The sequence below is a fragment of the Ceratotherium simum genome, chromosome 1, assembly GCF_057802395.1.
Source record: "Ceratotherium simum simum isolate JZ-2026a chromosome 1, ASM5780239v1, whole genome shotgun sequence".
Taxonomy (NCBI): domain Eukaryota; kingdom Metazoa; phylum Chordata; class Mammalia; order Perissodactyla; family Rhinocerotidae; genus Ceratotherium; species Ceratotherium simum.
The window spans coordinates 13,643,261-13,655,282 of record NC_141900.1 but is presented as its reverse complement, the minus strand read 5'-3'; the positions used below and the strand labels follow the sequence as shown (position 1 = coordinate 13,655,282).

At 42.8% G+C, this 12,022-nt stretch overlaps 1 long non-coding RNA gene across 4 annotated transcripts; it reads right to left on the bottom strand.

Annotated features, from left to right (window-relative positions):
- Positions 1–630: 630 nt before the first annotated feature.
- On the bottom strand, positions 631–7,558 carry LOC147918138 (uncharacterized). 4 transcript variants are annotated; one of them, XR_015553007.1, is made up of 5 exons: positions 7,389–7,558; positions 6,437–6,667; positions 5,448–5,557; positions 4,763–5,324; positions 631–3,908 (listed from the first exon to the last, which is right to left on the bottom strand). It is a non-coding gene; the product is annotated as an uncharacterized LOC147918138 (long non-coding RNA). The 4 variants fall into 4 exon arrangements; XR_015553015.1 differs by having other exon boundaries at positions 631–3,903; XR_015552990.1 differs by having other exon boundaries at positions 631–5,324.
- Between the last annotated feature and the right edge of the window lie 4,464 nt (positions 7,559–12,022).

Below are 12,022 nucleotides of genomic sequence, written 5' to 3'. Positions count from 1 at the left end.
TCCTTTTGCCCTAGATCCATCATATCATGCAGCCAGTCCCGCTCACAGCAACAACAGAGTAGCAGTGGCCCCCTGTTAAAAAGGGTATATTCCTCTGTCCTCACCTGGTCACCACTGGGCCCAACACTTAAATAGAATATCCTATTTACATTACTTTCCAGCACCCTGCAGGCATCTACATTGGCTGCCTCTATTTTACAGCTGTGATCTCTCAGATCCACCTACGTGGCACTCAAGAGTTCCTGGAGAAAAGGTACCCTCCGGCCATGGAGCTCTGGGAAACTTTAGGTGTCCAGGGCAGAAAGCCTCATTCATCTTGATATTGACATCTTGGTACTAATTCTACTAATATTCAATGAAACCAACAGCAATAACTTAAAGTAAAAGTGCAATGAGAAATGCAGTTAAGGTATCTCAGAAATGATTATTTAGGTTGTATTCAGGTAAACGCAATCTAAGTGTATTTACACTGTATTAACATATACACCTAGGCAGAAAGTCTTGTACGGTCTTTATCCATATCAAAGGCACCTACCTAATGTAGGCTTTCATAGATGCTGGTTATCTGATTCTCAGTTTTTACACTTAAAAAAATGTTAAAAAAAATCAATATTATTTCTAGAACCCAGTCAGAGATGGTTAATTCATGCATTCACTTTTGGAAGCTGAAGCAATTCTGGAAAATGAAATTCAGGTCTTCCACCTAGGACTTTAAGGGCTGGTCCTCTAAAATCTCCAGGCCTCATCCTGTGTCACTGCCTTCCACAAACTTCTTGGGAAATTTCAAGGCAAGAGTCCAAAGGAAAGAATTGCTTTGGGCACCGTGAGTAGAGGCACCAACCCTGGACAGAAGATGTTGTCCAGGATAGGGCTGGGGATAGGCCAAGGGCTTTGGCTACTCCTGTCCCCGGTGGCTCTGTGGTGTCTATGACCAGAGAAATGGAAATCCTACCATGTCGCTGACTAGGTTTGAAGCTTATATTATATTAGGGTAAGGGAGGAAATCCTCTTTTAAAAGACTCATTAATTCCTGGATATACATAACATTCTGTGGTGTGAGAAGCATGCTTGGAATGGAAGAGACAGATATGCAGGAAGTTTGTACATCCATTTTACACATACTACAATCTGTGGTTATGAGAGAATCAAAGGTATTCAGGGCAATGACATTCTCATTCATGGCATTCCACTTGGCTCCTGAGGAATATAAACCATTGTCTCCAGTGGAAAAGTCTCAAGCTCCCACTGGGAAAACATTAGGAGAAAATAGACATAACAGGGACATATTTGATCTTTTAATGTCATTTAAAGACCACAAAGAGTCTGTGATATAAAAGACTCAAATTCCTCTTTGGTCTACTTAAGCTGAGTGGTCACCACATTATCACAACATGCTGGGGCTTGAAGAATCCAAAACACTGCAGCTGTCATCTTGAGCTGCCATGGCTTCTGCCTCTGTGCAAGTCACTTAACCTCTCTAAGTCTCACTTTCCTCATCTGTAAAATGGGGGGGAGACTGGGATCTTCTTTTTAAGGTTTTGGGGATTGGGTGAGATGATGCATGAAAAATGCTTAGCGCAGTATCCAGCTCTCGGGAAGCCCTTGGTGGATGATAAGGATTATTAACACCAGTTGCAGGTGTTCAGGCAGGGCTTCTGGTGTCTGGACCCTATCTCCTGTCCCTAAATTCAGTGCAGAGGGTACCTGTGTTACAGCAATAGACCTAGAAGCCAAGAGAAAGGAGATATCCTTTAGTTCTTCTGAGGCTGAGACCCTGGATACATGGGGAAAACTAGAATGGAAAAAAAGGGTCAGAGTAGGTCTAAGAAAGGCCTCAAGAAATAAAAGCATTAGGATTTTATGTTTCTGTTGAACACTAAATAATCCTGAGGACTAAAGGCATCATTCTGAGTTACTAACGTGGAAAGCAATATACCTAAGATTCAGCTTTCCAGCTGTGGAGACAGGCAACCGCATGTACTCTGGTTGGGTACTTTGGCACATCCCTTTACCTCTGTAAGCCCAGGTCTCCTGACCTGTAAAATTGGGATATCAGTCTTGCCTCCTTTGTGGGCTTGTTGAAGTGTTGAATGTTCAGCCCTCAGTAGTGTTAGCTAGTATTCTATTTAATATGTCCCCAGAGAAGAGCTATGTTTAGAGGACAAAGTGGCACCACAAATAGTATTTTTGGCATGTCTTTCAGACAACGGATCAAAGGTGTAGCATTTCTGAATGTTTGCAGCCCAGCTTAGACAGTCCTTGTCTTGCTCTCCTCCCTTGGCATCCCCAGTATGGTGGAAGCCCTTGTGAGGACTTCTCAGCCAGCCAGCCTACATGCGGTGTGATGACCTGAAAATTCAGTCATCTGAAGACTCTCTGACGTGGGCATGAGTCACCTCACTCTAAATGTTACACTTTACAAAGACAGTGCTACTTGTTTGCACAGCAGTGGGGCCTTGGCTATACAGGATTATGTCTCCTTGAAAATTCCTAGTCATATATTAGTCAGACCACCTCCAAATCAGACTGGAGAGCTTACCTCTAGATTTTGCATGAAACTTACAGAACCTCCGGATAAGTAGTGTTAGGCCATATCCCTCCATCTGTGTGGCTGGGGCCAGGTGCATGACTGAATGGATGGATCTCCATGAAACAGTCCCCTCTGCCCTGGGAAGGCCCTGCTTCTGCCAGGTCCACCACGAGCATGTGAAACTCTCATGTCTTCCTTCCAGGGAAAATTTATGCCAGAGACTTTTTTAAAATAGACTTTATTTTTCAGAACAGTTGTATGTTTTCAGAAAAATTGCACCAAAAGTACAGAGAGTTCCTGTATACTCTCTCTCTCCACTCCGTTTCTCCTAATATTAACATGTTGCATTAGTGTGGTACATTTGTTATAACTGATGAACAATACTGATACACTATTAATAACTAAAGTCCATAGATAACGTTAGGGTTCACTCTTGGTGTTGTGCGTCTACGGGTCTTGACAAGTGCATAAGGTCACATATCCACCATTACAGTATCATACAGAATAGTTTCATTGCCCTAAAAATCCTCTGTTCTCTGCCCATCATCCCTCTCCCTAACCCCTAACAACTAACTGATATTCTTACTATCTCTATAGTTTTGCCTTTTCCAGAATGTCATATATGTTAGAATCATATAGAATGTAGCCTTTTCAGATTGGCTTCTTTCACTTAGTAATATGCATTTAACATTGTTCCATGTCTTTTCGTGGCTTAATAGCTCATTTCTTTTCATTGCTGAATAATGCTCCACTGTATGGATGTACCACAGTTTAGCCACTCACCTATTAAAAGGACACCTTGGTTGCTACCAATTTTTGCCTATTATGAATAAAGCTGCTATAAACATTCAAATGGAGGTTTCCGTGTGGATGTAAGTTTTATGTGGACTATTTTTTCATTATTATTAAGATCTTTAGATTGATTCTAGGTCTTCTGCTTCACTTGGTTTTACTTAGTACACAAAATGGCATTTTCATTTTAAAGCCTTTCTTATCAGGTGGAGTGGTGAAGTGGGAAACACGGGCTTTCATCCTTTAGGAGTTCATTTAACCTTTCTGAACTTTGGTTTACTCATCCACTGGAGGAGTGGTAATATAAAGGCTGGAAAATACGTGTGAAGATGATGGTCACCTAGTAAGAAATGGCCAATAAATATCTTTATTTCCTTGCACTCTTTATTCTTTTCTCTCATCTCTCCCTTCATCGTTTCCTGCTAAAAATTTCAGAAAAGTAGATTTCCAGATGATCTTCTGCTTGAATTTTCACACATTTTAATTCAGTATTTGATGATTTTCAATATCACCCTGATTTCTGTCGTTGATCGATCACACATTATAAATCCTGAATGTATGCTGACATCTCTGTTTGGGATCTGCACTTAAGATGAAAAGAGAAACTTGGTTAATTCCAGGGTGAATCTTCATTGGCTGGAAGTAGACAGTTGCTTACTGAGTTGTGGGAGGGGCCCAAGGGTGGCCAGTGCAGGGAAATGGAGGACAGCAGTGAGGAAGTGCTGAAGTGCTCACTCAAAGTTGAGGATTTATTAGTGCATCACAGATCATGCAGTAGGTTCTATGCTAACAGTTTATGCCAAATCTTGATGGCTCAGTGACATGGCTTTAGATGTCACAGGTCAGTGAGCACACTAGCAGTATGGTCTTGTCTCTCTGATTCATAAATTTTGGAAGCTGTGTCTACACAGTACCCACCACAGGATACTGAAAAATAAAATCATCTGTTCTCCACCCTGTTGCTTAACCAAATAAGAGGAAAACCATTCAGAATGGAGTTATGTGAACTGATTGATAAAAGGTGGTAAAAACAGTCCTTTTGAGACAGGCTCCCAGAATTGAGAGAGATTACAAGGTGATCTTCTGTGACCCTCTGTGACTTCTGCTTCAAGCCCTTCACTGGCTCCCTGTGCTGTCCCAACAAGGTCATGATGATCTAACCATTGCCTACCTATCCCCCAATTGCTTTTCCTTATTTCAGTCTATATTTCAGACATTCTGAATTTTAAAAGTTTTCAGAAGGCCAATATTCTTCCCCCAGGAATGCTGGCATTTCTCCTAGAATAGCCCACCCATTCATCTCCATTACTCTCATTTTTTACTACTCTCTGAGAAGCCTTCGTAACCCCACAATGGGTTGGATGCCCCACCATATTGTGTGCCCCCATTGCATCATTTACTTTCCTTATCATGATACTCCTCTCTCTGTATTGTACTTACCTGTACACGTGTCTCCCTCCCTCTACTGGAATGCCAGCTCCATGAGAGCAGAAGTTGGCTTCACTCCATCATGCCCATAGGGTGGGGCCTTGTGCCTGACACCACATAGGGTCTCAACAAATGAATGAATGAATGAATGGATCTGCAATTAGACTCAAGAAGCTTGAATCACATGTTAAAAGCGGGGGGACTATGTGAAGAGCAGTTAGTATAACTGCTACTCACACCACCACTGTAAGGACAAGCAAATACACACAACAAAAGAATCATCTTCCCCAGATAAGCCAAGGGCACATCTCTAGGCCTGGGGCACACAATGCTGGTTACCCACCCAGTATCCAGGTGTCTCTTCTTCCTTACTCTTCTCCTTTTGTTCAAGGAGACAATGTTCCAGATTTTAAAAATAAAAGCTACATTTATCATGCTCCCTTGCAATTGGTGGTAGCCACGTCAGACAGTTCTCACCAGTGAGAAGCAGATTTCCGGGAATTTGGGGAAACTTTGATTTTCCTGATAGAAGTGGCACCTTTCCTCCTTGTTGCTTCCCTTTTCCTCTTTTTGCCTGGAATGCAGAGGAAAGGTGAGGGTACACGACCATAAGGATGAGGCTTATCCTTACATTCTAAGGAAGGCAGATCAGAAAGACAAATAGAGCTTTGGACTTTAAAAATTTGGTGGTGCCTACCTTCAGCTGTATCAGTGAATGAGGAAAATAACCAGGTTAAGCCACAATAGACTGATTTGTGTTCCATGAGGAATCCAATTTCTAAATGACACACGGCTTTGTCTAGGTTCCTGAAATGAGTAAATTTGAGTAGGGAGTTGAGGGGAGGAGACCCTGCATATGAGCTCCTATTTTGGTTTGTTTTTTTTTTTTTTGCTGGGAAAGAGTCACCCTAAGATACCATCTGTTGCCAATCTTCCTCTTTTTTTCCCCCTTCCTTCCTCCCCAAAGCCCCAGTACATAGTTGTATATTCCAGTTGTAAGTCCTTCTAGTTCTTCTGTGTAAGCCACCACCACAGCATGGCTACTGACAGACAAGTGGTGTGATTCTGCACCCAGGAACTGAACCTGGGCCACTGAAGAGGAGCGTACTGAACTTTAACCACTAGGCCATCAAGGGCTGGCTCTGACCTCCTATTTTGTATGGCCTAATGTGTATGGGGCAAAAGAAACTAGCAGGGCCCAAACATTTGGTCACTCAACACTCAAACTTTGTATGGCTCAGGCACCATTAGTCTTGCCACTGTGGGGACATCTGAATAATACAACATGTTCAGAAGTTACAGTAAATTAGATCAACAAGTACAAACATTTTTTTCCCCCTCATTCTTCCTATCTCATCTTCCTTTCCAATTTCCTTTCCACTTTCTACTCTCTTACCACACTAGTTCTTTTTTGGCCTTTGTAATGATGAGGTATGGCCATTTCAACTTCTCCACTTCTCTGTTAGCCTGTTGTGGAGGTAGCCATCAATAACTGGATCTGAGAAGCTCACATACAGCAGGAACTCTATATCCAAACGTGTTTATACATCTCCCAGCTGAGACCAACTCTTAGAGTGTTGTTCTGGAATCTCTAAGGCTTTATGGTTTACGAACTTCTGTTACAGCCCTGGGAGGCCAAATATTTTACCTTAGTGTTTTTTTAGTGTGTGTATGCATAGGAATTACCTGTGAAACTTATTTAATATGCTTATTTCGATTTCCCACTCCTAGAAATTATGATTCAGTTGGTGGAGCCCAGGAATTTGAATTGTTAACAAGAACCCACGTGTTTCAGCTGCAGGTGGTCGCTGGATCAAACTCGAAGAAATACTGAAGTATAATGGGCCTGAGGTGGCCTTGTATGAATGAGCTGGTTCCCATCTGAGAGCAAGGTTTTGAGGAAGAGGACATTGGAATCTGGTCCAGGGGTATATAGGATAGAAGAAAAGAAAATTGACATGAGGGAGGGGAAATGATACTAAAATAGAAGAATGAGATTGTCAAAAGACAAAGTTTCTGTCTCCACAGACATTTGGACCTGTCAATGCTGTCCTTGTACCTTACAGTGACAGGATGTTAGCATCAAATTGTTTGCTTAGCTTAATGATTGCATACTTATTATAACAGGTTGTTAAACCCATAGAACACAAGAGGCATAAGCAATTTAATTATACTACTCATTATGTTTAAAGCATTTAAATTAGGCTATGTTGACATGGTCCAACTTCTTACTCAGAATCAGATCATTTGAATTCAGAGGAGTGTGTTTATAAGTATGTGCAAGGGAGATGGGGTGTGGCATGTCTTGATTCACGTAATATCTGTGTGGTCAAGAGAATTCTCATTTTAGAGAAAAATAAGACATTTAGAAAGAACAGTTCATTACCTCTGGGCCACAGTCTCTTTTTTCTTGGGTCAAACCAGCAAGCGTTTAAAGCTGAGTCTGAGACTTGAGAAAACAAGGTTCACAATGGGGTGTTTGGAACCAGGAACACAACCCGGGCTGGAGCTGGAGGGGCCAGAGCCGCTCGCATATAGCCCCACCGAAGCCGAGCTAATGAGGATTAATTGGGCCTTCCTGTGCACCAGGCTGAGGGTAATTGGGTCCCTAGACACGCTGACCTTTTCATTTACTCACCATTTAACATGAGCTCTTGGCTACTGTGTTTGGAGCTTAACACTGGTACATTTAAAGCAGCAGCCACATTCTTCTGCATGTCCATCCATCCTTCTTTGCTTCTTTTTTTCCTTTCTTCCTTCCGTCTGCCCTTCTTCTGGCCTTTTGAGCAAGGCGGAGTGGCCTCTGAGTGGAGTTGTTCTGCCAACGAAAGACAAACATCACTTGTTGTCTGGCTCTCTCTCTAGGGGTGATGGGGGGCATCACTTAATGAGGCCCCAACCTCAGCAATGGAGCTGAGACTTTGAATTGCATGGCTCTGCTCCTGGTTGGTGGCTCCGGCTGATCCCTCCAAGCCCTCCCAGCACGGGCCAGCTAGACGCCGACCTCCCTGCCCCACAGGCTAGCTGACAGGCTGTGAAGCAGGTACTTGTGCACTGGAGGCACTGACTCTGTCTCTGCACCTCAGTGGCTTTCTTTTTTAGGACTAGCTGCCTGCTGGGCTAACTCAATCTATTCCTTCAGCCAGTAGAGGGCTGAAGTACCCAATCAACACAGGCCAAGGCTGATTTGCATTTCACCTGGACCTCTTATGGCTGCCATCTTCCTATTGCTAGGATGTCAAGGTTCCTGAAATTATTTGTCTGGCTATTTAATGCAACCAGATGACCTCCTGGGATCCAAATAAGATGAATAGCAGGTGGGTTCACATTTGCTCTGTTATGCTTTAATAGGACCACTCCACAATGCAACCTGCCTACTCCTACAGCAGGTAACTTGACCTCTCATCCAGAAACTCTAGGTCCTTCTATTCTGAAATAACATGCAAAAATACCACATGTATGTGTGCTTGTGCACACATGAGTACCTAGAGAGGATCCACTGTTTCCACTATACTCTCAAAGTGGTCTCTGAGCCTGGAAAGTTTAAGACTCAGCAATCTAGACTCTCACCTCTATGCTTTGGCCTAGGGTGTTCACACTTAGTTATGCAGATGCCAGGTAATTTATAGGATATACAGATGAATATTTTTTATTTTAATGTCTTAGAAAAAATAAATAACTACTGATCAAAACAGCAATTTTGTGGATTTTAAAATGTGAAGCTAGATTATTTTTAAATAGTTGATTTAAACAAATATATTACTCAAATGATTATCCAGGTGGCATGCTGGTATATCAAAAAATCAGGAAGAAGGCAACTTCTTGATATTCGGGGACTCACTCTGGCTACCTGGACTTCTTTGTGGTTCCACATACTATGCTGTTCACAGCCTTGAGCCTCACCTCACAGGTCTGCCCCTGCCTCCCATGCTCCCAGCCCCAGCCCCACTGGAAGCCCACCTAACACTGACTCACCTTCTAGTCACCCACCTCCTAGATCTGGACACTTCCTCTCTGAATCTTTTCTGACATTCTGAAAGAGCAAACCCTCACCCTTGGTGCCCTGGGTGCCTATACTATCTTATCCCACACCACCTTCAACCGATAAGTGAACGTCTTTGTTTGAGTGCCTGTTTCCTCTGAGGCTGAAAGCTCCTTCAGGGAGGAATCAGGTCTCCTTCACACTTGGATCCTTGCTGACTTGTTTGGTGCTGGGCTCATTATAGATGCTCAAAAGAAAATGTCTGTGGAATGACTGAATGGATTAATGAGTGTGTGAATGAATGAACAAGTGATGAACAGCTCATATGTCCACCTCTTCAGGAGAGTAATCAAATTAAGGACACTCTTTAGAAAACTTTTGTATATATAAAACTTTTTTGTGACAATTTACGTTAGAAAGTTTTCTATGTCAAGAAAACACAATATTTAAGAGTGTGCTATTACAAGACAGACAGACCTCGGTTCAAAATCTGGTTCTGAAACAAACTAGTTTGGTGACTTTAGGCAAGTTGCTTAACTAACCCTCAGTTTCCTTATTTGTAAACTGAAGATAACAACAATACATATTGGGAAAAATTTTAAAGCCCATATATTCAAAACTATTAGCATAGTACTGGTCACACAGAAAGTGCTTGAAAAAAATTATCCATTTAATTTTTTTTTCTTAGCATGCACATGCTTGTTTTTTTTTTTTTTTTGGTGAGGAAGATTGGCCCTGAGCTAACATCTGTGCCAATCTTCCTCTAGTTTCTATGTGGGACACTACCACAGCATGGCTTGATGAGCAGTGTAGGTCCGCACCCGGGATCCAAACCCACAAAGCCCGGGCCGCCAAAGCAGAGCACACGAACTTAACTACTACGCCACCCCCGGGCTGGCCCCTAGCATGCACATTCTTGTCTTCATCCACAGAGCATATTGGGCATAATGTAATGTGTGCCTAATTATTCAGTGTTTTCAGTTGGAACATCACATATTGACCTGCACAGTAATCTCTATCCTCTTCTCTACATTGGTGTTTTGTTGTCTCCTTCATGGATATCATGCCACTAGATATTATTTTTCCTATGATCATACCTGCCTCTGATGGCCTCCCACCACATTTCTTCAATCCTGCAAATACCTTTCTGCTAGTTTCCTATTTTTCTCAGTAGCTCCACATCTCACTTGCCCTATAAGGCACTTTGCTCTCAACACAGACTCCCAACACTGGTGTCGTAGGGAAAATGGAGGACAACAGATAGAGTTGTTCCTGGTCTCCTGAGTGCCTTTCAAATTTGTCTGTATCATCTCTTATCTCTCCAAGGCTGACTTCTATACCATTCCTGCATACATTCTTCTACTACATACATTTGGGGTTCTGTTCCTCTTAAAGCTTGTGCCTCCACTTTATTCCAGAACCTTTTCTTCTTCACTGACATCCTGCCTTCTGCATGCAAACTTTCTTAAAAATTCTCTATCCTGAAATGGACCAACAAATAAAGCAAAACAATCCTTACTTTGACCCTTAGACGCTCAAGGCTTAACTCTGAGCTTTCATAGTCAGCTTTCCTGACAGTTTTTGCTTTCTTACCCCCACTATCCTCCTTGCCAAGTTCTCATCTGTCTTCTTACCTCAGTATTAGATTAAAAGTCCTGTCTCTAAAGTCTCCAACAACCCTATAATTGCCAGATTGAATGGTTGTCCTCATCCTGTGCAAGCTCTTGGCAGCATTTATGGCATTTAAGGACCCTGGTTCATTCCTTAAAGCTCTCCTCTCTCGTGGTTTCCATGGTTTTACTTCTCTTTTTATTGTTTCAGGCACTCTCCCTATTTCCTCTGTCCATCTTCCGACTCTTGCCATTACTCCAGGATTCTATCTACAGCTGCTTTTCTCACCAAACATCTGCCCAGGACAATCTCATCTCTCTCACACATACCTCAACTGACACCAATCTGCCCACGCTCCCAAATCTCTCTCCAAACTCTCTTCTAGTCCCAGACCCTTATTTCTAGCTATTCTACTTCTACATGTACCTCAAGCTTGACATATTAAGAGCAGAACTCAACTTCATCCCTGACCAAAGACCGTCTGCTTCAGAGCCTGCCTTGAGTCTAACTCACAGACTTTGTTAGTTAGATGCCTAACCAAACCACGGTTTACTGTTTTGTAACCTTGGATAAGTAACTTCGTTTTTCTCCTCAGTTTCCTCACTTGTAAAATAGTAAAATAGAAAGACTAATTCTGTAAGACCTGAACCCCACCTGTATGTGTGTGAATGAAATAAAATAAAGTATGTAAAATCTGGAGCCAAAGGAAGCCCCTTTGCTCTGGATTGCCTCTTCACCTTGCCAACCAAGGGCATTTATGTTTATCATTCGTCTTTAGTTTGTCCTGATCCTCTGAAGCAGAATCATTTTTCCCCCACAGACACTGCCTTCCTTGAAGCATGGATTATATACTTCCATAGGTCTCTGTTTGCATGCTATCTTTCCCTCTGCATGTGAGCTCCTGAGTTCATACTGAATCTCTAAATTCTCATACCAGACATTCAATAAGCATTAGGTAAATTGCACTAAGTTGAATGAAGCTTTTTTATAATTTTATTTATTTATTTTTTTCCCCCAAAGCCCCAGTAGATAGTTGTATGTCATAGCTGCACATCCTTCTATTCGCTGTATGTGGGATGCGGCCTCAGCACGGCCAGAGAAGCGGTGTGTCGGTGCGCACCCAGGATCCCAGCCCGGGCCGCCAGCAGCGGAGCGCGCACACCTAACCAGTAAGCCATGGGGCCGGCCCTGAATGAAGCTTTTTTAAAAATGATGGGGCCGGCCCGGTGGGGCAAGTGGTTAAGTGCGCGCGCTCCGCTGCGGCGGCCCGGGGTTCGCTGGTTCGGATCCCGGGCGCGCACCGACGCTCTGCTTGGCAAGCCATGCTGTGGCAGCGTCCCATATAAAGTGGAGGAAGATGGGCACAGATGTTAGCCCAGGGCCGTCTTCCTCAGCAAAATAAGAGGAAGATTGGCGGATGTTAGCACAGGGCTGATCTCCTCACAAAAAAAAAAAAGATATAATACACATTTTTCAATAAGATTCCAGAAAGAAGACAGTAGAATCCATGTCCTTAGACGTTTTTTGCTTCAAAGTGCTGGGTTCCAAAAATTGAGTTTAATGACAGAAGAACAGTGCAAATTTCTTAACTAACTTGGGAAAGTTCACTAATTAAAAGAGCTATTTCGACTGCAATCCCCGGAAGCCTTCCGGAGTCAGCTTCAGTGTTCTCGGCAAAT